This window comes from Panthera uncia, chromosome C2, assembly GCF_023721935.1.
Source record: "Panthera uncia isolate 11264 chromosome C2, Puncia_PCG_1.0, whole genome shotgun sequence".
Taxonomy (NCBI): domain Eukaryota; kingdom Metazoa; phylum Chordata; class Mammalia; order Carnivora; family Felidae; genus Panthera; species Panthera uncia.
The window spans coordinates 116,851,882-116,857,881 of NC_064810.1; positions in this window are offsets into that span (position 1 = coordinate 116,851,882).

Sequence of the window (6,000 nt, forward strand, 5' to 3'; positions counted from 1 at the left end):
GAATGAGGCTAATTTAAATCAGTTGATCTCAAATTGAACATGCAATAGTATCACCTAGAGGAATTAGTGATCCACACATTCTGATTTCTTGAGATTTCTGATTTTAAAAAAAGCGGGGGGGGGGGGGCGTTGGTGAGGGTGGGCAAAAACTTATGTCTAACAAGTTGCCAGATGATGCCGATGCTGCTGGTCTAGAAACCAGAGAACCAGTAATTAAGATATATACTTGAGTTACTTAGCACAATTCTTTGGAAATAGCAAACAAGCAGTAAACATGTTTTAGCTATTATTTTTAAGCTACATTTTGGACTTATTTTTAATGCAAAAATAGTATGTTTTAGAGTTTTTGAAATGAAGCATCTGTTGTATCATCTCTAACGCTGGCAAAGAGTTTGTTCTGGCATTAGCTAATTATCTTTCATAATGTAATTAAAGCTCCATATCAAGACATGTAAGAGGTTTTGGTGGTATGAATATCCTCCTTTGCCACATATTCTTGCTAGTGTGAGTGAATTGCTAAGTCAATACCTAGAAAATCCTGACTTGAGTGTCTCCTCACTCTGATTATGCTTGTATTATGAAATCTGAACTTGCACTAAATTGTTGGCTAACATTGGCAGTTTGTTAAGCAATTGGGTTCTTCAGTACCTTCCTCACAAGATGACAGGGTATTATCTGAAGAATCCTGAATAGCAATAGTTCTGCACAAACTGGGCTGAAAAGGATCATATCATCTTGGCTGTTCAATCACAACTTATTCCTCTCTTCATCAGGGTTAAGCAAATTACTCTTTGAGATTAGTAATGAGTTCCAAATGATGCTTGTACAGGCTTCAAACACTTTCACCTTCATTGACTTATCTGATCCACACAGCCTCACGGGGACAGTTTTATTGTCACTGTAGCCATTCCATAGATGAGGAAATGAAGACCTGGACTGTTTATAATTGTACAGAGTCTCCTTCACTACTGGTCTCAGAAGCTAGATTGGAACTTAGATCTCTAGAAGCCAAGAACTACATGCAATGTGCTCTCAAAGAGAATGTTTTCAGAACATCTAAAAATCAAGCATAAGATTTGGGCTTTTGGAGCATTTATTTTTTCATCTGACAGTTCAGTTAAAATAGCAAAAGAAAAACTTGTCTACTATCACAAATCACAGTATGTAGACAAAAGAGAAAAAATTAAAAACACATCTAATCTTACCCACTCAAAGAGGAACACCAGAATATTTAAGCTCCCCTCCCCATCGCACTGTGTGCAAATCAAACCCTGATGCTTTTGAAACTGTTTTCATTTACAAGTATATCATAATCATCTTTCCATGTCAATAAATATATTTTTTACAGCACAGTGGTCCATTGTTTGAAACAACTATAATTTGCTTAACCAAAGGAGTGTTAGGTGATTTCCAACTTTTGCTTTTTCAAAAGAGCACTCCATTGAATATTCTTGGAGCTCAGTCTTTCCCACATCCTTAGTTATGTCCTCGGGAACAATTCCCAAAAGTAGAATTACTATGTCAAAAAGCATGCACGCTTTAAGTCTTTTAATATGTATTGCCAAATTGACCTTGAGAAAGGTTGTACTAAATTACTAGCCATTCCTCAGCTCATGGGCATGCCTCTTCCCCCTGTTATTGGTATTACATATTATTTATTTAGCTACTGGTAGATTTCCCCTGGCCAATGCATCTAGTGTTCTGTACTTTCACAAAATAAGCCTTAAAGAGCCCAATAAGAGCACCTAAAAGTCTCTTCTCATGAACATGACTGGAGGCTCGTAAGTAAAACTGGTAGAGCTATTGCCTCCAAACACCACCTATACCTTCCACGTCCCCATTCCCACCCATCACAGCCAACTTTTACAATGGACCACATGTTATTCTAAATCCTTTATGTGCGCCAAATCAGTAATCCCTCAATACACCTCTAAAAGGAGATGCTATTATCATCTCCTTTGTACAGATGAAGAAATGGAAGCCTATCTTTGCCCAAGATCTCATGGGCAGAACTGATATTTGAGCTCAGGTAGTCAGTTGCTTGAGTAAGGGAAAATAAAGAAAAATGGAGAGGGAAAGTAGAAGGCAGAATAAGAAGAGAAACAAGAGGTGGTGCTGCAGGATGGACCACCCGGAGACTGTCAAAGGAGATGATAAAATATGAGTATGTTTTGTATCTATCAGCCCTACTAAAATATAAAGGAAATTAAACTAACGGGATCCAAAGTGGAGCCAGAAGCACTGCTCAACCCATTTCTGAAGCAACATTCATAAGCCTCGTGAGGAAGAAAACCAGGCTTACTGGAACCCGAGGTCTCCCTGTCAGAGTGAATTATTTCAGAAGCCCTGGCCCATAAACAGAGCTGTTCCATCTCTGCCTTCACCAGTCTATGGCTCAAAGTGGGCAAACTAAATCATTAAAAGCTCTGATGGACAAAACCTATTTTCTTGACCAGTCATGATTTCCAGGTCAGGAAATAGAACAAAACAAGGCATGATAATTAAAAAAGAAAAAAGAAATCAGACAAGCTATTATGTCTATATCCAAATTCCTGGAGGAGATTGCAGAAAACTGCTCATTAATTCTGGTGCAGAAAGGATATAAACTGTGCTAAGCCAAATGTTGCTAACCTTTGGGAACTTGAATGCATTTCCGAATAGAAGTGCTTCTTGAAAGAAAATAAATAAATGTGTCCCCATGTTGATATTTTATTGAGTTGTATGCTGCTGAAGATGTGGCACAAACTCATAGTATGATTCATTAAAGCAATTTAGACGATTATCAGTCCTTTGCAAAAAAGAGCTTTTCATCCAGAAACAGCAGATGCTGTACTTCCCTTTGTCATGGTTGGACTCTGATAGTCCTTGCCCAGTCTCAACATACTTTTTCCTTAAAGGACTGTTTGCCACTGTCTTGTTTTTTTGCTTGTTGGCTGGTTTTTATATTTTGGGGCTTGGGGGGGGGGAGGCAGGATTTTTGATCTGCGCTTCTAAATTGGAAATTATTTTGTACCACTTCGTAAAATCACAGTATCACAACAACGGATCTGCAGAAGTTTAGTAAGGTAAGGAGTGAAATAAGGTGTAGAGGTTTAAAAAAAGACAAAAACACTTTTTTGTCTGTATGCTTTAGTATCCCCAACTTAAATATGCCTCAGGTTTCTCCAGATCCCTGTCTCTTCTCCTTAGGGGTAACCAAAGAAGGCAGCAAGAAGGTAACACCACTGCTAGGACTGCTTGCCCTCACGGCTTCATTCCAAAGTGAGAGAGAGGCAAGCGTGTGGGCCTCTGCGGCCAACACATTGAGTGAAGGCACAGGCTCCTTTGGGGAAGAAATGTCAGGTCTTCTTCTCTTCTCTGAAGGAGGTAAGTCATTCTCCTTTTTCTTTTTGTTGCAACTTCATTCTTCCTCTTCAGTCTAATTCTGAAATGGCTTATTTTAAAATTCATGGTTTAATTTTCCTATCATGTTTACAAGAGCCAGTAAAATTCTGAAGCAGACAGAAAATGTAAACCAGATGTTTAAGGCTACAGGCAACATCATACAGTAGACTCAATTTTTGCCGTCTTTCTTTCTTTCTTTCTTTCTTTCCCTTTTGGAAGTAGCTACAGATAAATAAGCAATTCAAACAATAGCAATGGAAATGATGGAAGAGATGATGGAATAGTGTATTCAAATGCAACATCCTTCATTTCCTCCTTCTAGTTGAAGAATCATTCCAGCTGGTTTTATCATGAAACTTTGCCCCAAAGGAGTAAATAACTAAAAGCTAAAACCTCCCATAAACTCTTCTAGGATAGTTGGAAAAATGCCTTAGAATAAAAAATAACCAAATATTGGAAATGTGCTAAAGTGTTGTGGTAAAATATCGTGTGCCCATTGTACGTTTTCCAAAGTAATTACACCCCGTTCAATACACGCCCATCAATTTCCAGGATCATACTATTTGTTGTTCTCACCAAAACCCCTAAACAAAAATGAAATATGCCATGACTACTATCTCTTCATGAAAATGTTTCCAGACCAATCCTTCAAAGATACCTCTACAATTGATGAATGAGATTCCACTCATGTTTGACTTGGCCCAGTTTATAGGCTTCTTTAGTCTCTTTGAAACATCTAAGAGCTTAGCTATGAAATACAGTAAGACTTCACGAATTTAGATCATTTGTAGGAAGGATAGCATGTCTACATGATAAAGGTTTCACTGAAATTTAGTTGTGGTGTCATGAGACTATATGCGTGAGTCGCTGCCGTTATCAAAGTACTGCCAAATTTTACAAGACCTATTTTTACTTAAGCAATTATTTACTGGGTACAAGAACATCCCTTTCTCAGACACTACTTTTTTTAATAAACTAAAATCTGTTCTTTTACCTGAGTAACACAGATAGTCATGACTTTATCCTTAGAAGATTAAAAAATAAAAGCATATAATAACATGGCCTCTAAAAAGGCTAATTTATTCCTATCCACTGATGGCCCCAGTATATTTATAGCTGTACCCTCTTGAATGCTATCTGCCTTGAGAACATAATTTGGAAATAAATGCTTATAAGATGACTCCTTACCTCTTTGATGGGAAAGCTTCACAGGGTATGCAAGCAGGGACCTCATATCACCAACCTCATTATTACACTAATTGGGAAGAGGGATATAACCTACACAGTCTCAGAATTACAAAAGACTGTGATAACCTTGAGAAGCAGTCAAAAGTTGAAAGTGAATCTTCTTGAGGATTTACATATATCAAGCTTATTCACAAACCAACTCTGAATCAACAATGTAATTTCTTTTTAAGCATGTTAAAGTACAATATTATGTTGCATTCTGAACACAAGCAAAAATGGAGACACAATTTTTACATCCATTTTGTGAAGCTAAAGTGGCTACTTGAAACCAAGATCTTTCAGAACGAGTGAAAAATAACCCTATGACGTTCTTCAAATCAATTAGCACAGTATCTTATCTATAATAGAGAACAAGTTACTGCCGATGAGAAATATGAGTGATTACTGGCAACCTAGAAGAGAAATCAACACTACTAACTCAGGTTACAGCTATTTTTCTGTAGTTACCACATTATGAGGATGTTTGATAACTGCATGTAGTATTCAGCTGAAAGAATTTCAAGCTGCCTAAGCTTCAGAGCTTCTCTGGTTGGAGAATCCCTCGACAGTGTTTTCCAATACAGGGCCATTCAGTTTAACAAGAAGAGGCTTAAGACCCCAGGGAATTATAATACCATGATGCTCATCCTTGAACACACATCAAATTTCCACTTCTTATCTACAAAACCATTTGGAGAAAAATTATATACTCTTCTGAGAAAAGAAGGGCTTGATCAAACTTTTTCAAATTTGTTCTTGAAGAAAAACAAAAAACTAAGAGCGATACTAGTAAATATACTTATGGACACAATAAAGAGAAACCTTCCAACATCTGAAGAGAAATCTTGCCGTTTCAAAAAGGCCCAAGCCAGGCACTAAAGAATCAGACTCAGCTGGCTGAAGGGATATTAATTTGTGTTCTGAGACAGCCAGAAACTAATTCTATTCTGGAACAATTTTATAGCTAAATAAATCGTTTTCAACCTGATTCACATTATCTTCGCCCTATTACTTTAACTTCATTTTCCCTTGTCAACGGCCAAAGTTCAATCATTTACTGCCTTGAGAAGAATCTGGAACATGCAAGTGAGGTCCATGTTTGGAAGAGAAATTGCATGGGTAAGGTGGTCAAGAGAAAAGTAATAGAGAAAATTCTCACCATTTTAGCTTCTACCTCATGGAACCTTACGACTTGTAAGTTAAAAACCCCAAACCTACACACAAAGGTATAATTGGCTCTGCTCTAAAGCACTGTTTACCTTACTAAGCATATGACCCAGAAAGATTATTGCCAACATATTTAGCTTCAGAAAGTAAAAAAAAAATGCTGAAAAGGGAATGAATTTAACATAAATTATATACAGCTTCTCCCCCAGGAGATATACATTT